Source organism: Triticum urartu, chromosome 3, assembly GCF_003073215.2.
Source record: "Triticum urartu cultivar G1812 chromosome 3, Tu2.1, whole genome shotgun sequence".
Classification (NCBI taxonomy): domain Eukaryota; kingdom Viridiplantae; phylum Streptophyta; class Magnoliopsida; order Poales; family Poaceae; genus Triticum; species Triticum urartu.
Genome location: NC_053024.1, coordinates 43,399,834 through 43,426,529, shown reverse-complemented (window position 1 = coordinate 43,426,529; position 26,696 = coordinate 43,399,834). Strand labels below are relative to the sequence as shown.

General features: G+C 45.5%; 2 pseudogenes; one reads left to right on the top strand and one right to left on the bottom strand.

The window, feature by feature from the left end:
* The first annotated feature begins 1,022 nt into the window (after nucleotides 1-1,022).
* LOC125546607 lies at nucleotides 1,023-2,279 on the top strand (annotated as a pseudogene).
* Nucleotides 2,280-4,395: 2,116 nt separating this feature from the next.
* On the bottom strand, nucleotides 4,396-8,146 carry LOC125546606 (annotated as a pseudogene).
* Nucleotides 8,147-26,696: the final 18,550 nt, after the last annotated feature.

Sequence of the window (26,696 nt, the reverse complement as noted above, 5' to 3'; positions counted from 1 at the left end):
TCGTATGGAACAATCACAACTTTTCCTTACGTACTCCCACCATAGTATGCACGGATCAGTAGGGTTTGGTGGATTGGTACTGCTGCTTTTGATTTGACCATAAGTCGTCGGTACGGATTGGGTCTGCAGTGGAAAACTCCCTAGCCTCAAGAACACACTCCAAAAATTAACCTGACGCCGGATCACCAGATCGTAAGTACGTGCCACGGCACTCAATGCAACCCTAACTTTTGATTTAGATCTTTTGAGACCGGCTCTTCCTCAACCGGAAAATTGAAAGCTCCTCGATCCCTAGAAGAGATCCCTCCAAGAACTCAACACCACCGTGCGCAACCCCACGGTAGGCGCCAACTATCGTGGAATTGTCACGGCACATGTCCTTAGTGTCTGGACTTAGTCGCGAGGCCAATGCATCTATATGGTATCTTGAGAGGGGTTGAGCGGGACGAGAGACGCGATGTTTTTATCCAGGTTCGGCCCCTCACGGTGGAGGTAAAGCCTACATCCTGCTTCATTGATATTGATGATGATGACCACTGTTACAAGATTGCTCTATCTCACGAGCTATTGTCTAAACCTAACTTGTCCAACCCGTGGAACTTGTCCCTCTCCCTCCTTTTGGGGAGCTCTGCCCCTCCTTATATATGTTGGAGGGGTGGGTTACATGTAGAGTCCTATTAGGATTAGGACTAGTCTATCTCTAATACAAACCGGATACAAGTCCAGGTCTTAACTCCTTGTAAGATAAATGTTCCTCGTGCCTTTCCTCTTAAACCGGCCCACCATTATCATAAACCGGAATGTTGGGCCTTGGGCCTTGTCATCCATCTGGAACACTCGCCGGGTCACCAATGAGTCTTCAGACTCGTGAATCGTCATACCAGTGAACCGCCAGACACGTAAACCGCCAATCCTATGGCGGTTTACCAATGAAACGCCTAGTCCGCCCGGGTTATACTTCCGTCCGGTTTACGCCGCGGGGTATATCCCCGACAGTAGTCAATCTTCCCCCATTCTCAGTCATGGATGCTGCGTTGCGATGCAGTGTCTCCGCAGCGCCGGCGGTGGTCGATCTGACGGACAAGAGGAAGGCCAGGCTACGGCGCGGGGGAGGGGAGACGCACGGTTCTGGTCGGGCAATCACCGGCAGCCGCGCCGCATCTCGTACAGAGATGTGATGCGAGAAGAGAGAAAGGGGATGGGCTCGATCTAGCATAAGAGGATAGAGGAGGCGTTGTGGGACCACAAGGCGACGTGGCGTGCGAGCGACAGAATTGCTATTTCATATTTACCTCACATTTAAGTCATTCACCACAAAATTAAGAGACTGGAAATTCGGGCAAATTGTTTGAGCGTGCGCTGTTTGTTGGCTGTTTTTTCACGTGCGTCCAGACTTGTTTCTGTATGTATGTACCTGGCCATTAGTCTGCATTAGAAAGAATGAAGCTTTTTGTGTTGTTTTTTCATGTGGGTTGGTTGCAGAATGAGACGAGCATGTGCGTACGACGGTCAATGTATACCTATCTGTGTACTCGGCGGAGGAGGGTGGGGAGCACATATCTGTCTACCTCCGTTTATGGTCTGATCCTGGAACTGCTACGGTCAAGTTGTCCAAGACGTTCCTGATCGGTGACCCTAGTGGCAAATCACCATCGATTGTGCTTGTTCAGAAGATATTTTTACTAGGGTACGTGAAACCTGGGGGTTTCAAAAGTTCATGATGGTGAATTCTGCAAAGTCACATACATAGGCCACAATGGTTCCTTTACCATACGTTGCGACCTTGAAGTCCACACGAAGGCGTGCACATCGCCAAACCTATGATCGTCGTGCGGCCGTCCAACATTGTCAGGCACCTCGAGCAGCTGATGGTGAGCAAGCAATGGTCAGACGTGACGTCCCTGGTCCAGGAGAGCGAGATTCACACGCACTGGCTCATCAGCGCCGTGCGGTCGCTGCTTCTATACGAAACATTAGAGGCGTCGACAACCAACAGTGTCGTACGGATCGGCGATATGAAGGCCGTTGTGCTCAGGGCCATACTCCACTTTGTCTATACCGATGAGCTGGTTCCTGTGAATGAAACGGTGGTAGCCAGAGAAATGCTGGCGGCGGCATGCCGGTTCCGCCTGGAGAGGATGAAGGCCATGTGCGAGAATTTGCTCGCTCATCTCCTGTCGAAAGACAACGCGATGAGCACTCTGGAGCTGGCATTGTGACACCACTACGAGGAGCTCAAGATTTACTGCAACGACTTCATTGAACGTGCAATGAAGTGATGAAAAAACACTTTACTTCGATATTTATGCCTCAGAATTTGAAGTTGAAGTTGTAGAACTGAAGCTTGCCGATTCCACATTGTATGCCTCAGAATTCTTAACTAGTTTCTTCCATGTATCTATCGACAAGTTTGAATGTATATATGTACTACTACATCACATGAAACATCTAGCAATCTGTGAGATGTTCACAGTACTCTAAACTTTCCTGTGGTCGCTCACCTCCCTAGCACCCCACTGCACATGTTCACGCCGCCACCGCCTTCACCTGAGGCAACTCCGCTGGCACATTGACCATTTGGCACAAGCTTGTGGCACACCATACACCCTGGGGCGTTGTACGGCGGCGAGGGGTCTAGGATTTTCATTGTGTCATTGAGGAGAGGGCCTTTTCCCCGGGTAGATGAGTTGAACATTAGTAATATATAAACTTACGAAAGATTAGGAGATATAGTTGTAGAAGAGAAAAGCAAATGCTACTTGTCCATGTAAACGACCTCTCCATATAGTACTACTTGGCAGTTTTAGCGCCATTTAGCCCCTGTTTAGCATCAATTTAGCTGATTTAGAGGCTGAAGCTATTTGCCATAACATGCTATTTGCACTTTTGGTTGTTGTGTTTTTCTTTTGCGAGGCCATCATGAATTGTTTAACAGATACCATCAAACTATTTTCTTGTCCTTATATTGGACGTAAACTATAGGATCCCTGCTAAAGGAAGAAGACACTGTCTAATTTTTTATCTGAAGTTATCCTAAATATTGGGGAAAATGCAGTTGCACTTTAACCTAAGAACAAACAGAAAAGAATAAAACTCTGACCGAAAATATCATGAAGCAACATTAAATCAGGAATCTTCTTAAACATTATCCAACCATCTAAATTTCAGGTCGAGATAGAGATATTAGGAACCAGCATTCAAGCACTTGAGGATGACGGTGCCGGAGCAAGGTTAGCACCGTCAGCGGAAGCAATCGAGGACGACGCTGTGGAAGCGGGGTCAATAGCATCTCTGCTAACACTCAAGGTCGATGATGATGGTACGGATGCGAGGTCAACAGTACCCTGGCCTCTTCCACTTTCCTTCCTTGCAGAGCTTCCATTGCTTCACCCAGCATCCCTGTCACCTTCCCTCCTAATTCTGGCTCAAGCTGTTCAGCCAGTGGGTACAATTTCTCGTCTTGAATCTGCAAGGTAAACAAAATATACGACCAAACTCAAAATTCACCCTTCATTGACATAAATGGCTAATATATAAAATATGCATGCCAAGTAAAATTTGTAACTGTGAAATTAGCACGTCCTAATACAATTCCACTGTCCTTACAAGGATGTTGTTTCTCCGGGGCAGAAGAATCTACAACAGTGGTGGTGGTGTTCTTGCTTGGGACAGATGGAATAGAGACAATACTATCAGTTTGTGCGAAGCCCGGGGGAACCATCACAGAGTTGGCGTTCGCATTCATAGAATTTGGCATGTATGTGAAGGCTTGGTTGGCATTTGGGTACACCATCTGCATTGTAAAAGCAAAAAAGTCAGGTGAATTGACTACTTGTGACATAATCTGAACATGGGCACGGCTGGATGCACTTTGCAAGAGTAGCTGATGCATTAAGGATTAAAAAACTTAAGTCAAAAATGGTCATCTCTCATGCCATAATACCTGTCGGTGTAGATTGATTTCTTGATGCACACCACGCCAAGCATGGTGCAGTGGCCTCGGCATGTTATACGTATATGGCGTCATGCCGCTAGGAACCCAAGGAGTGAAATGCTGTTGTGGGAATTGCTGATACCCGAAGCCTGCAGGAACCTGTGGTGGGAACATGCCAGGCACTCCTGGACTGACGTAGAACTGACGGGGAGCAAAATTTTGTGGTACTGCGGGTGCTAGAACTCCTGTGTTCTGAATACGAGCAAAGTGTGCCTAGAAACAATGTCAGTAGCATTAAGCTTGTGATGTGTCCCTTGTATATATTCTTGAAACAGTTGCAGATCTAATGTTCAAATATTCAGTGACACACAGGTGACAAGAGAGAACCTGTTTTACTTAACTTTATTTGGACGGTAAAAAAATAACCATTTTGTTAACTCTCATCCACATTGATTCTCAGTCTATGTTAACCCTCTAAGATTTAGATCATTAATACTATCATCTAGATTCTTCACGTATAGATTGAGCCCTTCAAACTTTTTGAATTTCTCATTTCTCGCACGCTCAAAGTTTTCTCTCAGTTCTGCTTCTCTTTCTGACTTTTTCTAAGCTCTTCCAACATACAAAATTGTATCCTTAATCATCTTACCATTAAGACTTTTCACAGCGTCTGTAGCACATTCTGATTCCCCATAGTTAACGAATCCGAAGCATTTGGATATTCCATCATTATCTCTCATGATTACAGCGCTAGTAATTGTACCGAAAGGACCAAACTCTTGCAGAAGGTCATTGTGAGTGAATTCCTTTGGCAAGTTCTTCACATATACATTTGTATAATTACTCACGCTGATATTTGGCTGCCTCTCCTGACGACGAATGAAGAGACCTACAAAAATTTGTTTGCCATTCACCAACTTGCCATTCAAGCTGTCGATGGCATCATTGGCAGATGTCTCCTCTGCAAACTGAACAAATCCGTAACCTTTTGATTGACCGTTAAAGTGAGTGGCCACTTTGCATGATAGTATAGTGCCGTAGATTTTTTATGAATATATTGGCCTTTCCACTCAATCGCAGCGTTGGGTCCCTATTTGAGAACATAACTCGGATATGCTTCCCGTTGAGAGGTGTAAAATTTAAAGAGTCTAATGAACGTTTGGCTGCAAAACAATCACATACAAAATTATTAGAGGTAATTGTAGTATTAAACTCAAATCCTCTAGTAGGGCAAGCAAACATACAAATACAAAGGAAAAGAAATCAGGTTAAGGTGAAAACAATAGTGTAGGTATGGATGTATATGTATAATTGACCACGATACAACATGGTGTATTATATATGACAGGATGTTCATCGAGCAGATAATTATCGGATGTCCGATATGCAAAGCTAATATCCAATTTGAACTATGTACAATTTCGCTCTTAACTAATTTGGCAGCGTGGAGCATGAATAAACTGATGAAAATTTGACTAGGTTAACTATGAAATCAATGGGGCCATCGTGATCATACAATCTACCTAGTGTAATGTAGCACATTTCAACACCATGGTACACAAACTAGAAAAATTCTTAACGAACTTTTAACCCACATTCAGTTCCCTCCTGTTTATATTTTCCAAATTGCCACACCAACTTATGGAGGCATCAATGGAAACAACAATGAATATTGGTTAAACTAGAAAACAAACTGCATGGACTAAACTTTTAAAAAATCACTCACTAACCAAGTCAACTCCCAAATGTTACACCATAAAAAAGATAGACAACACCAATAACAGAAACAAGTCATTTTGTTTAGATAGAAAGAAATAAGAACATAGACACGCATTAATTTTAACCAAATTCTAGCTATTTGTTTTTTCCTAATCATATGCACATCCGAGTCCAAGTCGGATTGTGACAATGTTAACTTCCACGATGACGTTCTACACCATGCATGATGCACAATCTACAATGAAATCGTAACGAAATTTAAGCTCTATTTCCATTCTCTTATGTTCTTAATTCCCGTGTGCAATCTACAAATCTTGGCTATCTTATAAATAAACCGTGTGGCCCAATTTAACAAAGAGCTAAATTTTCTCTCGCTAACCAATTCAACTCCCAAAAGTTAGACCGTAAGTAAGATAGACGACGCCGATAATATGAACATAACATTTTGTTTATGACAGAATCCTGCAAGTACAAAAAATGCATTAACTAAAATAATAATTGTGAGTGCCTACTTGCTTTTTCAAAATAATATATCCGATTTTGAGTCGGATTGCGACATATTCGGCAACATTATTTTCCGCATCGAATTTTACACCATGGTGCACAATCTACGCAGAAATCTTAATAGGATCTTAACCCAAATTCTATTCTTTTCTATTCGTAATGACCAGAAGAAATCTATGAAGCCATAAACTCAGATGGAATCAACAACTAATGTTAGCTAATTTGAAACAAACCAACCCAAAGTTCACAAAAAACTACAATTCCTCTCGCTGACGATTCAATCCAAGTATTACGGCGTAAGTAAGATAGACATCAACAATAATGGGAACATTTAGTTTGTGACAAAAATATATAGGTAGATAAAAACACATTAATTACAACCGGTGTGTGTGCCTACTTGACTTTTCCGAATCATACATCCGACTCTGAGTCGTATTCCGACAGCATTTGTTTCCACAAAGATTTTTTGCCATATCGGAAACCCGAATCGGTTACGGATTCTAACCCTGATGTCAGTGCTCGGCAGCATGTTCTACAAACTGCTGATTCCATTATCTTCCCAATCTACAAACTGCCGATTCCATTCTCTTCCTAATCTACAGTGCCTTGAAGTTATATTTCTTGTTGTGATCTATCGAAGCGAGGGTCTTGGTTTTTTTATGGAATGTGCATAAACCCAATCTATAAAGAAGTCTTACCGAGATTTAGTCAAAATTCCATTCTCTTCCTAATCGCCAAATGCAATCTATGAAGTCATTCCCTCATTGGTAACAATGATCAATCTTGGCTGACTTGAAAACAAATCATGTGACCTAATTTAATAAAAACTACAATTCCTCTCGCTAACGATTCAACTCCCAAATGTTACACCATAAATAAGATAGACAACCACCAGTAATATGAACATGTCATTTCGTTTACGGCATAACTCAGCGAACAGATAAACACATATTAATTGGAACAATTGTGTGTGTCTACTTATTTTTCCCAAATCATACATCCGGTTCTGAGTCGGATTCCGACAACACTATATTATCTACGGCGATTTTCTACCCCATGGTGCACAATCTATGGAGAACTCTTAACAGGATTTTAGCCCAAATTCCTATTCTCGTCTGTTCATAATAAACACAAGCAGTGTATGAAGCCTTTCACTCAGACACAAACAGCAATTAATGTTGGCTAATTTGAAAACAACCAACCTAACTTAACAACAAACTACAATTCAACTTGTGATTCAATTCTCAAGTGTTACGACCTGAATAAGAAAGACATCACCAATAATAGGAACATGTCAATTTCTTTTACGACAGAAATATATGGTATGTAGGTAAACACACGTTTAATTGCAACCACTGTGTGTGTCCATTGGCTTTTGCCAATCATTTATCCTATTCCGAGCCCGATTCCGTTAGCATCAGATTCCGCAAACCCGAAACGGTTACGGATTCCAACACTACTTATGTTAGTGACACGTTGTTCTACAAACTGCAGGTCAACACACTATCTACACGCGTTCCATCAAAAGACCCTCGCCTCTGTTGACCAGAACAAGAAAATGCCAAAATAGAACTTCAACCGATGGTGTGCCACATCTTGTATGGGAAATCTAGTAAATCACAGACTTCACAACCAAGATCTAAAACCACGCATCCTCGTAAGTTCTTTGTATCCCCAATCCAAGCCTGAGTAGATGAACATGCAAAGAGACAAAGACAACCCCAAAAAAAAGAAAAAAAAAGAGATGAAGCCAAACTCACCGTCCTCCCGACTGTAGAAATTCACGTAGGCATAACCAAGTGACCTGCCAGTGACGTCCCGGCAGACACGGAGGGACGCCACGGGCGCCACCTGGCAGAACAGGGCGTAGATATGCCCCTCCGCCACGCCATCATCTAGGTCGCCGACGTATAGCGAGGCCCTCGAGCCCAACGCCGGTCCAGGAGGACGCAGCATGACAGCCGGGACCAGCAACGGGCGACCTGCCATTGCGTAAGATGCTCGCCAACCAGTGGCCAGGCACGGGATCGGTCGATCGATCGATCGAGCAAGAGTGCTTGCTCAAAAGGCAATAGAATACAGTCTCGGAAGGCACAGGATGGATTCATCGAGCAGGGGTGTTTTTATAGGTGAACGCTCTTGGATGGATATGCTCTCGAGTCCTATACTCGCTTCTCATTAATTGATGCATTAATTACTTCCTTTCTTTGTGTAATGATAAGTGTTGGGCATTAACTTTGGGGTCGAGGAGACGAGTGTGTTTTTGATGGAGATATCTACACGCTGGAGATTGATTTTGGGTCCACATATACTACTATAGGAATTAGTAAGTTCGATCAGTTTCCAGGGCCATATATCACTACCATTTAATGTTTGGGATACTAAACTGGATCGAGCGTAGAGTGTGTGTGCTGATGGCTTAGACTCGGTCAAGTTGTCTGCTCAGCATTTTGAAGTTGGCGTTCAAAAAAATTTCAAAGAGCAAAATAGGCAAAGATTAGAGTTTTAGCACTACGATACTATGGGTGTTGCGTTTGAAGGGAACATAAGTTTCCCCTAGCAGCTCTTCGGGCAGTGACTACTGACTAGGAGGGTTAGGGCAGATCCAGGGCGATTCTACATGTACGATGTGGGGTCAGCTGACCCCATAATTTTTCTGATTGTAAGCTTAATTTTATTCGTATTTGTGCAAGAAAATAAGACATTTAAAAAACATTAGTGCATTTGAATGCACAGCTTCCTGGTGCTGGCACCGCCCCTGGTCAGATCATGTCCCCTTGTTGTCATCCGGGGAAACTAGTCCTCGGCCACCGCCATACTTCCATCTCGAGCTATATATTCGGGCTATGCCAGCCGGGTTTTGCCGAGGCGGTGATGTCCAAGTGGTTCGAGGCGCTCGACTCCCCAACTGGTGTTATACACTTGGCATCACTGTACCAAATTATCCATGCAATTCATGCGGGGTTGGGGGGGAGGGGGGAAACCTAGGCCAGACTCGAAGATCCGCAAGGTGGGGCTCCTTGTGGCCATCAAGTCCTTTGATGATCGGTCAACCACGACGGGTCTAGATCCGGAGGAATGGATGGAGAGATGTGCTCTCGAGGATAGCATCATGACGTTCTTTCAAAACGATGAGATTTACTGTCATCTTAGGGTCGTTTAATTTGACATTTAGGGGTGACTCCAACACGGCATACTTCGAGGCTATTGCCAATGGCCGTCATAGTGATCCTCGGTTGTGGTCCTTTGGGATGGTGTCACAATGCTTTAGGGCAAGGTGGAGAATCCACTCTCACATTGATGATTTTTACAAAAACCTTTTGAACAGTCAACAATGGGCTGGGGTGAGTCTTCGATATGTGGGTCTCAGAGGGGGCGGCTGAGGCTCATGGAGCCTTTTTTAGAAGTTGAAGCGGCAATGAACTCGATGAAACCCGACTCCGCCCTGGGCCCGGTTGGGCTTCCTGTCCGGTTTTTTTGTGAAATTCTAGAAGATCATCAAAGGGGTGGTGATGATTATATTCTGAGATTTCTATAATGCGGTGCTCGACGCATCCCGCCTTAACTATGGAGTGGTTACGTTGATCTCCAAAGTAGTTTGGGCGATGGACATTCGCCAGTTCCAGCCAATCATGCCTATTAACGTGATCTTCCTGCATCCTAGACGAGGCGCGCGCCATGAGGGAGGCACCTATAGTGGCTAGAATTACCCATCCAAACCAGTCGGCCTTCATTAAGGGTGATCTAATTCATGATGGGCTACTGGCGCTACATGAAATCATTCACTGGGTTAAGACTAAACATCAAAAGGCAGTATTTTCAAGATTGATTTCAATAAGGCTTATGATACGCTTAGTTGGGATTTCTGGAGAGATTCCCTTCAGCGCAAAGGGTTAGATGGTAAATGGGTTACCCGCATTATGTAGCTTGTCAGTAGTGGGCATACTGCCATTAACATTAATAGGGAGATAGATCCATTTTTTAAGCCCTCAAGGGGGGGTTGAGGCAAGATGAACCACTCTTTCTGTTCTTATTTAATATTGTTATCGATGGCCTAGCATCCATTATGGATAAAGGGAGATGTGCTGGCCATTTGTGTCTGGTGGTGGCCCAGTTGATTGCAGTAGGTGGAGTCACGCACCTCCAATATGCGGATGACACCATCCTTATATGGAGTGAACTCCAATGGGATATAATAAATTTGCAGTTCCTCCATATTTGCTTCCAAGAGATGTCGATGTTTGACGATTAATTTCGCCAAAAGTGACGTGATGGTACTGTGTTATTCGGAGCAGGAGCAGTTGGAAATATGCCCTAGAGGCAATAATAAGGTGGTTATTATTATATTTCCTTAATTATGATAAGTTTATTATTCATGCTAGAATTGTATTGATCGGAAACTGAAATACATGTGTGGATACATAAACAAATACAATGTCCCTACTAAGCCTCTACTAGACTAGCTCGTTGATTAAAAGATGGTTAAGGTTTCCTAACCATAGACATGTGTTGCGCTTGATAACGGGATCACATCATTAGGAGAATGATGTGATGAACAAGACCCATTAGTTATCTTAGCATATGATCCTTCAGTTTATTGCCTACGGCTTTCTTAATGTCAAATACATATTCCTTGCCATGAGATCATGCAACTCCCGGATACCGGAGGAATACCTTGTGTGTTATCAAACATCACAACGTAACTTGGTGATCATAAAGGTGCTCTACAGGTATCTCCGAAGGTGTCTGTGGAGTTGGCATGAATCGAGATCGGGATTTGTCACTCCGTATGACGGAGAGGTATCTCTGGGCCCTCTCGGTAATACAGCATCACAAGAAGCTTGCAAGCAAAGTGACTAAGGAGTTAGTTACGAGATGATGTATTACGGAACGAGTAAAGAGACATGCTGGTAACGAGATTGAACTAGCTTATGAAGATACCGACGATCGAATCTCGGGCAAGTAACATACCGACGGACAAAGGGAACTACGTATGTTGTCATAAAGGTTCAACCGATAAAGATCTTCGTAGAATATGTAGGAACCAATATGGGCATCCAGGTCCCGCTATTGGTTATTGACCGAAGAAGCGTCTCGGTCATGTCTACATCATTCTCGAACCCGTAGGGTCCGCACGCTTAACTTCGTTGACGATATAGTATTATATGAGTTATGTATGTTGGTGGTCGAATGTTGTTCGGAGTCCTGGATGAGATCACGAACATGACGAGAGGAGCTCCGGAATAGTCCGGAGGTAAAAATTGATATACGGGATAATAGTTTTTGGTCCTGGAAGGGTTCCGGAATTCACCGGAAGGGGTTTCGGATGTTTCCCTAATTTTCAGGTATGAGAACACTTTATTTGGGACAAGGGGTAAAGCCCGCAAGGTTTTAGGAAGGTGCAAAAGGAGTTTTGCAAAGGCCAGGGGTGGCGTCTGGGGCCAGATGCCAGGGACCCTGGCGTCTGGTCCTGGAGGAGTCCGAGAAGGACTCCTGCCTTGCGGGCTAAACCGACTTTGAGGAGGCTCTTTCTCCATGAAATGACCCTAGGACTCAACATATAAATAGAGGGGTAGGGCTATCACCCTATAGACATCAAGATTCACCAAGCCGTGTGTCGGCAACCCCGCCCCCACTAGTTTATCCTCCATCATAGTTTCTGTTGTGCTTGGCGAAGCCCTGCGGAGATTGTTCTTCACCACCACCGTCACCACGCCGTCATGCTACCGGAACTCATCTATTACTTCATCCATCTTGCTGGATCAAGAAGGCGAGGACGTCATCGAGCTAAACGTGTGCTGAACGCGGAGGTGTCATACGTTCGGTACTTGATCGGGAAGGATCGGGAAGGTGTATGACTACTTCAATCGCGTTGGTAAACGCTTTAGTTTAGCGATCTTCAAGGGTATGGAAATGCTCTCCCCCTCTCATAGCTATGCATCTCCATGGATAGATCTTGCGTGTGCGTAGAATTTTTTTGTTTTCCATGCAACGTTCCCCAATAGGAGCTATCCTCCATAGCCAACCTCCTAAATTGCTTCCCGGGGTCATTCCCTATTAGGTACCTCGGTCTATCGGTTAGTGTGTCGATGGTTTGTTGGAGAGATCCGCGACCGGTGATGGAGAGGGTGAGACATGGGTAGATTTGTGGCAAGGAAGATTGACTTCTAAAGCCGGGAAATCGATTCTCATTATATCTTCCTTGGCTAGCCTTCCTACGTTTGCGATGGGGCTATACCATTTTCCTCAAGGAGCCCATGCGGACATGTACAAATATCAATCCAAATTCTTGTGGCAAGGTGAGGTGGATAAGCAGAAATATCATATGGTCAAATGGCGGGACATTTGCATGAGAAGGACTAGGGGGTCTGGTCATCACGTCAGCTCGTCGCATGAACCTGTGCCTGATGAGCAAATGGATCTAATTAAGGACAAATATCTTAAGGGGCGGTCCTTTCGCTCATTGCTCCACGACCAGAGGCTAATATTTTGGCACGCCATTCAACCTATCAAATCGATTTTCCGTCTGGGATTTGCTGATGGTGGAGAGAGGAATGGACACCCATTTTTTGTTGAATAGTTTAGCTTGATGACCGACCACTCCTTGTTCAATTCTTGGTGCTCTTCGCCATTCCGGATCAACCTTCTATCTCAGTGGCATTGGCGGTTGCGGATGCAGGGAGGAACCTCACATTCCACCGCTCTTTCGGTCCCCTTGAATCCACCGAGTGGTTAGCGCTCTCCTCCATTGCGACAAGTATTACCTTATCTGTGCTCCGAATATCACGTGATACGTCCCCGTCGTATCTACTTCTCCTAATGCTTTGGCTCTTGTTTTGGACTCTTATTTGCATGATTTGAATGAAACTAACCCGGACTAACGTTGTTTTCAGTAGAACTATCATGGTGTTGTTTTCGTGTAGAAATAAAAGTTCTCAGAATTGCAAGAAACTTTTTGGAGAATTATTTTAGAATAAATGAAAATTACTGGAACCAAGACCCACTGGAGGGGGGCAGTTGCCCACTAGGCACCAGGGCGCCCCCCCTCTGGCATGCCCTAGTAGGTAGTGGGGCTCACGAGGCTCCGCTAACCTAGATACTATAAATTCCTATTTTCCAAAAAATAGGAGAGGAAGATTCATCGTGTTTCACGATACGAAGCCGCCGCCACCTCCTGTTCTTCATCGGGAGGCCAGATCTGAAGTCCGTTCTAGGCTTCGAAGAAGGGGATTCGCCGCCATTGTCATCACCAACCGTTCTCCATCACCAATTTCATGATGCTCACCGCTGGGAGTGTGTAATCTCTTCGTAGGTTGCTGGACGATGATGGTATGGGTGGGATTCATTATGTAATCGAGTTAGTTTTGGTAGGGCTTGATCCCTAGTATCCACTATGTTCTGAGATTGATGTTGCTATGACTTTGCTGTGAATAATGCCTGTCACTAGTGCCCGAGTGCCATGATTTCATCCATCTGGCTTTGATTCGATGGTTCACATCTTCATCAATACCCCCATCCTCGTTCAACATTGACCCCAAATATCGAAAGGTGTCCTTCTGAGGCACCACCTGCACATCAAGGCTAACCTCTTCCTCACACCTAGTAGTACTGAAACCGCACATCATGTACTCGGTTTTAGTTCTATTAATCGTAAACCCTTTTGGTTCGAAGGTTTGTCTCCATCACTCTAACTTCCTATTTACCACCGTCCGACTATCGTCAACTAACACCACATAATCCGCAAAGAGCATACACCATGGGATATCTCCTTGTATACCCCCCGTGACCTCGTCCATCACCAAGGCAAAAAGATAAGGGCTCAAAGCTGACCCCTCATGCATCTCTATCTTGATCGGGAAGTCATCAATGTCAAGATCACGGTTTTGAACACTTGTCACAACATTATCGTACATGTCCTTGATGAGGGTAATGTACTTTGCTGGGACTTTGTGTTTCTCCAAGGCCCGCCATATGACATTCCGCGGTATATTATCATAGGCCTTCTCCAAGTAAATGAACACCATATGCAAGCCTCTCTCTAAGCGGCGGGATAAGACGACCATCGACGAGCTGACATGGAAACATAAGGAGGATGCGTCCAGATTAGGTATGATAATCTATTCGGCTTGAGACCCTGTTATGTTCTTTTGCAGGTTTGTTTTGTTGTTTCCCCGACGAGTAAATTTTTCCTTTCTTGTTGTTGAACTTATTTCCTTTGTGTGGACCTCTATTTCAGTGTGTTTGTATCTTGTCATGACTTTATTTATAAAGCCGGGTGATAAGCCTTTTTGTAATTACATGTCAGTACAATTGTGATTAAATAAGGATGGTATGCAAACTGCAATAATGAATATTCATACGTATTGGTAAGAATGTTCATATATGTGGCCTTCCTTAAACATTAGGGTATTTTTTTACCAAAAATAATTGCAATTGAACTTTGTTTTGGTACATCGCAGGAAATTTTACAGATTTTGATGCAGATTAAAGATGGAGATTAGAAGTTACCCTTTTTCGATCAAAAAGGGTCATATAGCCTTTTGTATTCAAATCAATCTATTTGAATTGATCTACATGCTAATATGGTGAAAACCTTTTTAAGTAACTTTAAGATTCATGTAAACTTTTAGAGGGGTGTGCCAAAAAAACTCATTGTGATTACGCAACAAGTTTAAACATATGTGAGTACCAAATTCCTTTCGGTTTTGGGGGCTACATCTTTGTTCCAGTCATTGAACTTGCACTCATATGCATGTTGTATTGTCAAAAAGATCACAAATTTGAAAATTATATGGAAATGAAAAATGGTATTTTGTGAAAGAATAATCGCAGATGGATTATCAAGTCCATAGTGTTTATTTGTATTAATATGGCGGTGTGTTAAAATCTTGGGGGGGTGCTTGAGTCCTATCGTATTTATTTTGCATTAATATGGTAATGTGCAAAAATCTCAGATGGATGCTCAAATCCTTTAGTATTTACTTTGCATTAAATATTCTCCATTTATTCCACAGGCTACATTTTATAACTTTCTTACAACATCTCCAATTGCTGCCCTATTGTAGAGCATCAAAGGAGGTTGGTGTTAAATTTAAGACACCAAAAATTGGATTTTTTGGGCATGACAAAGTGACATCTCCAATAGCTGGCCTAAAATAGGGCATTACTGTTCCGTACTTGAACTGAAGTGCACTTCTGTTGTTTTCGATTTAATAGCAATGTGTGAGTGCATGTGGACCGTGTTTGTGCGGATTAACAATGGCGTGACCTATTTCTGGCATCGGGTGTAGTTCACCTGGCATTTTCTTGCTCAAACCACTGCCCGATCGTCCTCGAGATAATAACAGTCGATTCAACGCTGAGGCGGCGATGGCCACCTAGATATAAGAGTATGTAGGAAAGGGATCTCAATCTGCCGGTTGTTATGTCATGTACATGGTGTCGGTGGAAACGGCACCTATGGAATCACTGGGATCCCTTCTACGGTTGGCGGGAGCGGGGTTGTGCAAAGAGCAGGTCTGGCGGTCAGCACAAGGATCATCAACCCAAGTTCGGGCCGCAGAGACGCATAATACCCTAGTCCTGCTCTGATGTATATTTGAGTGTTCTTGAGTTCTTGAAATAGCTACTGTGTGTCCCTAGTTCCAAAGATCCGAATCCTCCTCTAGTACGCCTCGGGCCTCCTTTTACAGACAAAAGGGGTTGCCACAGTGGCACACAGGAGGTGGGAAGGAGTATCGTGGCTGAGTCCATCCTCTAGCACCATCGGACAAACGCATTTAATGCACTGCCGGGGGTCACATGGATTTCCTTGGCAAGGATCTCGCCAAGGATCGTCGTCTTCTGGTTCTCATCTGATCTTGTGTATTTATGATCTCCACAAAGATCTGCACGCACCATGGAGGTGCCTCCCGATCCTTGGTTTTGGTGTGGTTGATGGCGTTGGAACCCCTTGGCTCAAGGGCGGCGCGCTTAGCTGGCATAGGGTAAGTTGCCCCGGTAAGGCTCTTGCTGGGGCTGTGGAGGATGCCCCGGCAAGAGTCTTGCCGGGGGAATCCACTTCGCTCCCTTGCTCTTTGTGTCTCTGGTCATGGGGTTTCTTCGGTTGTCTTGTGCGCCGGTATCCCTCCTCTGCCCTGCTCAGTGTGGCCGTGGGCGTGGTTCTGACTGCCCGTGCACAAGTAAAGGGGTGCAAAAGGAGAGACCCTACTTTTGTACACTCACAGGAGCCCCGGGCCTGGGCCACACATAAGCACGACGCGTTGTTGCGCTAGGCCCAGAATGGTGCGAGGGCAGGCAGGGCGGATTTTTACTGCAGCAACTTTTCCATCCGCGACGCTTCCCCACGACCCGCGTTGAACGCGCGACGTGGAGGATCATGCATGACGTGGGGGTCATGTGTGGGGTGGTTCCCACACGGAGGCGTCATGTCGTAGTAAATGGTAAAGAGGCGGCCTGGGCCTTCCCCCTAAAAAGGGATAACCGCAGGCGCGCTTCTCATTTACCCTCTATGCCTTCTCCAATCTCAGAACCGTCGTCCCCTCCTCCTTCTTTCTCAAGCTCTTGCTCTCGCTCGCCGCCGTCGCGTGTTCGCCGTCCTTCATCCTTCACCACTCGCAGCCACCATGGCACCCAAAACCAGCAAAGGCAAGGGAGTGGCCAAGGACATCAGGGGGAAGGAGCCGCCGGAGAGTGAGTTGGCGGCGCGGCAGACGCAGCTCGCCTACTTTTCCTCGACGGTCGATGCGGTCCATCTCTGGGACAACTTCAAGCCCCTGTGGGAGTGCAAGAAAGGGGGGGACGGGGCATCCGGCCACGCACATCATCCCCGCTGATTTCGCCAAGGCCGGCCCGAATCGGTACCCATTCTTCGTCGACTACTTTTCCTACGGCCTTTGCCCCCCTTTCTCCGATTTCTTCAATGATGACATGCACACCTATGGCTTCCACCTTCTAGATTTCACTCCAAATGCTGTGGCATGCATGACCCTTTTCTCCCATCTCTGCGAGGGCTTCGCCGGAGTGCATCCCAATACGACGTTTGCTACGTCTTGAGCTTGCGTTGGTTTTCCTCGAAGAGGAAGGGATGTTGCAGCAGAGTAGCGTAAGTATTTCCCTCAGTTTTTGAGAACCAAGGTATCAATCCAGTAGGAGGCCACGCTCAAGTCCCTTGTACCTGCACAAAGCGATAGCTACTCGCAACCAACGCGATTAGGGGTTGTCAATCCCTTCACGGTCACTTACGAGAGTGAGATCTGATAGATATAATATTTTTGGTATTTTTGGTATAAAGATGCAAAGTAAAAAGTAAAAGCAAAGTAAAAAAGCAAAGCAAGATTAAAGTAATGGAGATTGATATGATGAGAATAGACCCGGGGGCCATAGGTTTCACTAGTGGCTTCTCTCAAGAGCATAATTATTCTATGGTGGGTGAACAAATTACTATTGACCAATTGACAGAATTGAGCATAGTTATGAGAATATCTAGGCATGATCATGTATATAGGCATCACGTCCGTGACAAGTAGATCAAAACGATTCTGCATCTACTACTATTACTCCACTCATCGACCGCTATCCAACATGCATCTAGAGTATTAAGTTAAAAACAGAGTAACTCCTTAAAAAAGATGACATGATGTAGAGAGATAAATTCATGCAATAAACCCCATCTTGTTATCCTCGATGGCAATGATACAATACGTGCCTTGATGCCCCTTCCGTCATTGGGTAAGGACGCCGCAAGATCGAACCCAAAGTTAAGCACTTCTCCCATGGCAAGAACTACCAATCTAGTTGGCCAAATCAAATGGATAATTCGAAGAGACTTGCAAAGATAACCAATCATACATAAAAGAATTCAGAGAAGATTCAAATATTATTCATACATAGACTTGATCATCAACCCACACTTCATCGGTCTCAACAAACACACCGCAAAAAGAAGATTACATCGAATAGATCTCCACAAGTGAGGGGGAGAACTTTTTATTGAGATTCAAAGAGAGAGAAGAAGCCATCTAGCTACTAACTATGGACCCGAGGGTCCCACGAGGCAGGGGGCGCGCCCTAGGGGGGGCGCCCCCCACCCTCGTGACCTCCTCTTTGACCCCCTGGAGTAGGTTCCAAGGCTCCTGGATCACGTTCGGTGAGAAAATCACGTTCCCGAAGATTTTATTCCGTTTGGACTCCGTTTGATATTTTGTTTCTGCGAAACACTAAAATAGGAAAAAAAACAGCAATTCTGGGCTAGGCCTCCGGTTATTAGGTTAGTCCCAAAATAATATAAAAGTGGAAAATAAAGCCCAATACAGTTCAAAACAGTAGATAATATAGCATGGAGCAATCAAAAATTATAGATACGTTGGAGACGTATCAGGCATCCCCAAGCTTAATTCCTGCTCGTCCTCGAGTAGGTAAATGATAAAAAGATAATTTTTGATGTGGAGTGCTACTTGGCATAATTTCAATGCAAATCTTCTTAATTGTGGTATGAATATTCAGATTAGAAAGATTCAAGACAAAAGTTTATATTGACACAAAAATAATAATACTTCAAGCATACTAACAAAGTAATTATGTCTTCTCAAAATAACATGGCCAAAGAAAGTTATCCCTACAAAATCATATATTCTGGCTATGCTCCATCTTCACCACACAAAGTATTTAAATCATGCACAACCCCGATGACAAGCCAAGCAATTGTTTCATACTCTAACTTTTTCAAAACTTTTTCAATCTTCACGCAATACATGAGCGTGAGTCATGGATATAGCACTATAGGTGGAATAGAAGGGTGGTTGTGGAGAAGACAAAAAGGAGGGGAAGATAGTCTCACATCAACTAGGCGTATCAACAGGCTATGGAGATGCCCATCAATAGATATCAATGTGAGTGAGTAGGGATTGCCATGCAACGGATGCACTAGAGCTATAAATGTATGAAAGCTCAACAAAAGAAACTAAGTGGGTGTGCATCCAACTTGCTTGCTCACGAAGACCTAGGGCAATTTTGAGGAAGCCCATCATTGGAATATACAAGCCAAGTTCTATAATGAAAAATTCCCACTAGTATATGAAAGTGACAACATATGAGACTCTCTATATGAAGAACATGGTGCTACTTTGAAGCACAATATATGAGACTCGCTATATCATGGTGCTACTTTGAAGCACAAGTGTGGAAAAAAGGATAGTAGCATTGCCCCTTTTTATTTATTTTGTTTTTTTTGGGCCTTCATTTTTCTTTGGCCTTTCTCTTTTTTTTGGGACAATGCTCTATTAATGATGATCATCACACTTTTATTTATTTACAACTCGATTCTAAAACAAAGTATGACTCTATATGGATGCCTCCGACGGTGTACCGGGATATGCAATGAATCAAGAGTGACAAGTATGAAGAAATTATGAATGGTGGCTTTGCCACAAATACTATGTCAACTACATGATCATGCTAAGCAATATGACAATGATGAATGTGTCATGATGAACTAGATGGTGGAAAGTTGCATGGCAATATATCTTGGAATGGCTATGGAAATGCCATAATAGGTAGGTATGGTGGCTGTTTTGAGGAAGATATATGGTAGGTGTATGATACCGGCGAAAGGTGCGTGGTATTAGAGAGGCTAGCAAAGGTGGAAGGGTGAGAGTGCGTATAATCCATGGACTCAACATTAGTCATAAAGAACTCATATACTTATTGCAAAAATCTAGAAGTTATCAAAGAAAAGTATTACGTGCATGCTATTAGGGGGATAGATTGGTAGGAAAAGACCATCGCTCGTCCCCGACCGCCACTCATAAGGAAGACAATCATTAAATAAATCATGCTCTGACTTCGTCACATAACGTGCATGTTACGGGATTCACAAACTTTAACACAAGTATTCTTTAAATTCACAACTACGCAACTAGCATGACTTTAATATTATCACCTCCATATCTCAAAACAATTATCATGTTTTAATATTTTCTTATTATTCAACACACTCAAAAGAAAGTTTCACAAATCTTGAATACCAAGCATATTATTATTAAGCAAATTACCATGCTATTAAGAGACTCTCAAAATAATTTAAGTAAAGCATGAGAGATCCATAGTTTTTTAAAACAAATCCACCACCGTGCTCTAAAAGATCTAAGTGAAGCACATAGAGCAAAATTATAACACTCAAAAGATAAAAGTGAAGCACATAGAGCAAAATTATAACGCTCAAAAGATATAAGTGAAGCACATAGAGCAAAACTACTTAGCTCAAAAGATATAAGTGAAGCACATAGAGTACTCTATCAAATTTTAATTCATGTATGGCTCTCTCTCAAAAGGTGTGTACAGCAAGGATGATTGTGGTATACTAAGACACAAAGACACAAATAATACAAGATGCTCCAAGCAAAACACATATCATGTTGGTGAATAAAAATATAGCTCCAAGTAAATTACCGATGGAAGTGGACGAAAGAGGGGATGCCTTCCGGGGCATCCCCAAGCTTTGACTTTTTGGTGTCCTTGGATTATATTGGGGGTGCCATGGGCATCCCCAAGCTTAGGATCTTGCCACTCCTTGTTCCATAATCCATCAAAAGATTTCACCCAAAACTTGAAAACTTCACAACACAAAACTCAAAATAGAAAACTCGTGAGCTCCATTAGCGAAAGAAAACAAAAGACCACTTCAAGGTACTGTAATGAACTCATTCTTTATTTATATTGGTGTTAAACCTACTGTATTCCAACTTCTCTAAGGATTATAAACTATTTTACTAGCCATAGAATCATCAAAATAAGCAAACAACACACGAAAAACAGAATCTGTCAAAAACAGAATAGTCTGTAGTAATCTGTAGCTAGCGCAAGATCTGGAACCCCAAAAATTATAAAATAAATTTCTGGACGTGAGGAATTTATCTGTTAATCATCTGCAAAAATAATTAACTAAATAGAAATCTTCAAATAAAAATTACAGTAGTTCTCGTGAGCGCTAAAGTTTCTGTTTTTTACAGCAAGTTCAACAGGACTTTCCCCAAGTCTTCCCAACGGTTCTACTTGGCACAAACACTAATTAAACACAAAAAACACAACCAAAACAAAGGCTAAATAATTTATTTATTACTAAGTAGGAGCAAAAAGCAAGGAATAAAAACAAAATTGGGTTGCCTCCCAACAAGCGCTATCGTTTAACGCCCCTAGCTAGACATAAAAGCGAGGATAGATCTAGGTATTGCCATTTTTGGTTTTAGAGAGAAAGAGAGCAAACTTGTTATCTATGGAATTAATCTTTCTATTTTGACAAAGTACATGTCCATTAATGGTAGAATAAAGATTAAGAATGTTGCGGAAATTGGCATCTAGGCTAGCTTTTATCTCTTTAATAGATTCGTTTTGGTAAGAAAGCAAGAGAGATGTGATTTCAGTTTTCTCATTAATGGGGTGCCCAAATATAGTTTTCATCCTCTCATAGGTATCTATGGGGTCCCCTTCAAGGAAACCCCCTTTGAAAATAGAATCTAAAACTTGTTTGAACGAAGCGGGTAGCCCAACATAAAAGCTTTTTAAGTAAACCTCAATTTGATATTGGGGTACATAGCTAGCCCGGATCCTTAAAAGCCTATCCCAAGCATCTTTCAAAGATTCATCAAGTAAATAACGAAAAATTCTAGAATCATCTTCATCAAAATTACTAAGGTTCTCATTGATAACTCCGGCAAGTTGTTCTATAGCATTCCGATTTATGAGTTTAGATAAGATAGCAGGATTGCATAAAGCACTAGAACTTGGGAGAGAACCCCCAACTCTTTTTGGTTCTGACATGGCGAGGGAAAAGAGGCAAATAGAGAGGGAGGATAGAGAGAGAGAGAGGGCGAATAAAACGGCAAGGGTAAATTGGGGGGAGAGGAAGACGAGAGGCAAATGGCAAATAATGTAATGCGAGAGATAGGGATTGTGATGGGTACTTGGTATGTTGACTTTTGCGTAGACTCCCCGGCAACGGCGCCAGAAATCCTTCTTGCTACGTCTTGAGCTTGCGTTGGTTTTCCCCGAAGAGGAAGGGATGATGCAGTAGAGTAGCGTAAGTATTTCCCTCAGTTTTTGAGGACCAAGGTATCAATCCAGTAGGAGGCCACGCTCAAGTCCCTCGTACCTGCACAAAGCGATAGCTACTCGCAACCAATGCAATTAGGGGTTGTCAATCCCTTCACGGTCACTTACGAGAGTGAGATCTGATAGATATAATATTTTTGGTATTTTAGGTATAAAGATGCAAAAGTAAAAAGTAAAATCAAAGTAAAAAAGCAAAGCAAGATTAAAGTAATGGAGATTGATATGATGAGAATAGACCCGGGGGCCATAGGTTTCACTAGTGGCTTATCTCAAGAGCATAAGTATTCTACGGTGGGTGAACAAATTACTGTTGAGCAATTGACAGAATTGAGCATAGTTATGAGAATATCTAGGCATGATCATGTATATAGGCATCACGTCCGTGACAAGTAGATCGAAATGATTCTGCATCTACTACTATTACTCCACTCATCGACCGCTATCCAGCATGCATCTAGAGTAGTAAGTTAAAAACAAAGTAACGCCTTAAGCAAGATGACATGATGTAGAGCGATAAATTCATGCAATAAACCACATCTTGTTATCCTTGATGGCAATGATACAATACGTGCCTTGCTGCCCCTTCTGTCACTGGGTAAGGACACCGCAAGATCGAACCCAAAGCTAAGCACTTCTCCCATGGCAAGAACTACCAATCTAGTTGGCCAAACCAAACGGATAATTCGAAGTGACTTGCAAAGGTAACCAATCATACATAAAAGAATTCAGAGAAGATTCAAATATTATTCATAGATAGACTTGATCATAAACCCACAATTCATCGGTCTCAACAAATACACCGCAAAAAGAAGATTTCATCGGATAGATCTCCACAAGAGAGGGGGAGAACTTTGTATTGAGATTCAAAGAGAGAGAAGAAGCCATCTATCTACTAACTATGGACCCGAAGGTCTGAGGTAAACTACTCACACTTCATCAGAGGGGCTAGGATGATGTAGAAGCCCTCCGTGATGACGGCCCTATTCCGGCGGAGCTCCGGAACAGGCCCCAAGATGGGATCTCGTGGATACAGAAAGTTGCGGCGGTGGAATTTGGTTTTTGGCTCCTGTTCTGATCGTTTGGGGGTACGTGTGTATATATAGGAGGAAGGAGTACGTCGGTGGAGCACCGAGGGGCCCACGAGGCAAGGGGCGCGCCCTAGGGGGCGCCCCCCACCCTCGTGACCTCCTCTTTGACTCCCTGGAGTAGGGCCCAAGTCTCCTGGATCACGTTCGGTGAGAAAATCACGTTCCTGAAGATTTTATTCCGTTTGGACTCCGTTTGATATTCTGTTTCTCCGAAACACTGAAATAGGCAAAAAACAACAATTCTGGGCTGGGCCTCCGGTTAATAGGTTAGTCCCAAAAATAATATAAAAGTGGAAAATAAAGCCCAATATAGTCCAAAACAGTAGATAATATAGCATGGAGCAATCAAAAATTATAGATACAATTGAGACGTATCAGCGCTTTTCCGCCACTACTGCTATCCTCGGATCCAGAAGGGAGGTGCCATCTCCGGTTGTGTCGCCTGGATCCCAAGGACCCAGGAGAAGGGGACATATCCGGAGGGCGCTCAGAAGGAGAGGTGGGAGGAGTGGTGGAGCCGGTGTTGCTAGATTGAGGAGGAGGACCCACAGGAATTTTGCCAGGTTCGCCAGGCGCCGCCGGTTCGCAGAGACGACTGGGGCGATGTCGACGCCCAGGATGAGAAGCTCACGGTCGCCATTACGAGGATCCATTGCCTCACCGTTGCCGGGATCACCCTGGAGATGATTGGGTCGGATTTCATCCGCCGCCGCATCGCTCCACTTCACAACAAGGGGAGGCCGGCCTGGCTTTTCAGGAATGCAGCTGACATCATGCGGCTTTGCCCCGGCTTGAACCACAACTTCATGGTGATGGGGCATGCCCACTTCTGCCAGCGGCTTTTTCAGCTCGACGTGGACCGTGATGGCAGGGCCGAGAGGACCGGCAAGGCCGTGAAGGCCGACAAGGTCGCCAAGGGGCCCTTGTTTGGGTTGCCGGCGGGGGTGGTCCCGCTAAGCAACAACTCCCGCCAAACCGACATCATTGCCATGATGCCGGACTATAATGCGCACGACCCTGGCCCAAATTGGGCCGGGCCGGAGGCAGATCAGGTGCAGAAGTTCTTCGACACCTTGTCAGAGAAGTACGTCCATGAAGAGCCGCTGCTCACCTAGGACACCACCCAAGCGGAGCTGGACTATATCGCCACCAGGGCGGCGGAGGCAGAGCTCGCCAGGGAGTCCGGCAGCGTTGGCGGCGTGGAGGACGAGGCCGCGGCGGCTGCGGAGGGGAAGGAGCTCGCCCAGTGGGCGGAATCCGCTGGGGAGGCCAGCAGCACCATCACCGGGGCCCCTCTTATTAAAGATGTGGTCGATGAGTCTTCCAGGGAGGAGGTCGAGGTTGTCGAACCCCCGGCCACGAGGAGAGGGCATGTCCTGCGGCAGGCCAGCTCTGGTGAGCCGGTCCGGCCCGGCAGGGCCACGCAACCGAAACAAACCCAAGAGGTGTCCGTGCGCCAAACGAGGGCCGCAGCGGCGAGGATGGTGGTGAAGGCTGTGGTGGCGAAGAAGAAAGCGACTGCCTCTTCTTCGTCCAAGCGTCCTCGGTCTCCACCCGCTTCCCCTCCTCCCGCAGGCGACGACACGGAGGTCATCTTTGACTTCGGGTCTCTTAGCCCGAGGAGGAAGAGGAAGGCAACGGAAGAGGAGGCGGAGGATGAGTAAGCACATTGTCTTTTGTCATCTCCGTCCCCTCAGATCGTGTCGCTTGTCTTGACTTGTCCTCATCTTCGCAGGGATATGGAGACGCTGGTCTAGAGGGTGGCGAACAGGGCCAGGGCCTCGACGGGTGGTCAGCCCCCGGCGGGCACTTCGAGTACGCCGCTGGTGGTGGAGAGCAGCCCGGATGTCAGCCCCCGGCGCAGCCCCCAGCATGCATTCATCACTCACTCCTCATCAACGTGTGCTGGGATACGATCTCTTGGTGCTGACCTTGCCGTGGTTGCAGGAGGAGGACGGCACCAGGAGGAGTCACTGAGGGCCACCCCCAACACACCGCCCCCATCAACCATGCCGCCCCGAGGGGCGTCCCCAGCAAGGACGTACCTCATGTCTAGGAGGAGGTGGTTGACGACCATCCTTCCTCCTCCGCCGCCTCTGGCTCGAGCAAGTACCTGAAGGTGAGCGACGACCTGTTCGTCCACCTCCCATGGACGGCGAGCACCAGGGCACCCGCTGAGGGGGAGGTGTTCGACGACGAGGTGCTTGCCGCCGCCGGGCTTGAGGTGGTTGACGAACTGAGCACCGATGGCGGCAGTTCCCAGGAAGAGCGGCTCCTCCAGGGCATGAGCGCCAACTTCCACAAGCTCCAGGCGCTTCACCGTGCCCGCCTGGACAAGGCCAAGTCCAGGATGGCAGAGGTGGACAAGGCAGAGGTGGACCTCGAGGGGCGCGTCACCGAGACGCAGGCTTGGTTCCGCCAGGCCTGTGAGGAACTGAAGACCGCCTAGGATCTGCTGGCCGAGCGCAAGCTGGAGCTTGTCATGAAGCAGGCCGATATCGAGAAGGCCCAGGAGGCGGCGAGACAACAGGCCACCAAGGACGAGGCCGCTCGGCGCCAGCACCAGGCCACGCTGAACTCCCAGGAGGACGACCTTGCCGCCTGCAAGGAGAAACTCGCCGCGACACTCGGCGGGAAGGTCGAGGAGGTCAAGGAGCTTGTCGTGTAGCGCACCCAGGAACTAGAGTAGAGGCACGAGGAGGCACTCAATGCTCAGGCCCAGGTCCATGCCGGCAAGGTGAATGAGATGGAGGTGGAGCGAGACGGGCTGAAGAAGCAGATCCTAGAGCTGAAGGGGGAGAGGGACGCGGCCGAAGGCGATTTGGCTGATGCGCAGGCCACAGTCCTTGGCAAGGCCGAGCTACTCTCGAAGGCCAACAACTCCATCCAAGATCAGAAGCTGAAGCTGGAGGGTCTGGAGGGTACGCTGCAGGAGGTCAGGGCCCGGGAGGAGACACTAACCAAGAATCTGGAGAAGGAGAGGCAGCTGCGGAAGAACGAAGCCGCCAACCACGAGGATTTTGTGAAGGGCGAAAACCTCTGGATCCGCCGCCTCGCCGATATCGCTGGTAGGATCACCACGCAGCTGGCTACCATGGGGATGCCAAACATGAGGTACGTCCTGAAGCCGAACGTGAGTCCCAATGCCAGGCTGACCTTGTTCTTCGAGGGTGTTCTCGGGGCCCTGGAGTAGTTTCGCTCAAACAGGGCGGCCTCTCTGGTTGATGAGGCCTGGAGGCTTTGCCGGGGTGCCATGACCAAGGTCCTCACCAAGGTGGCGTACTGGAACCCTGACCTCAACTTCAAAGCTGCGCTGGATAGCTTGCCGGAGGACATGGACCCCG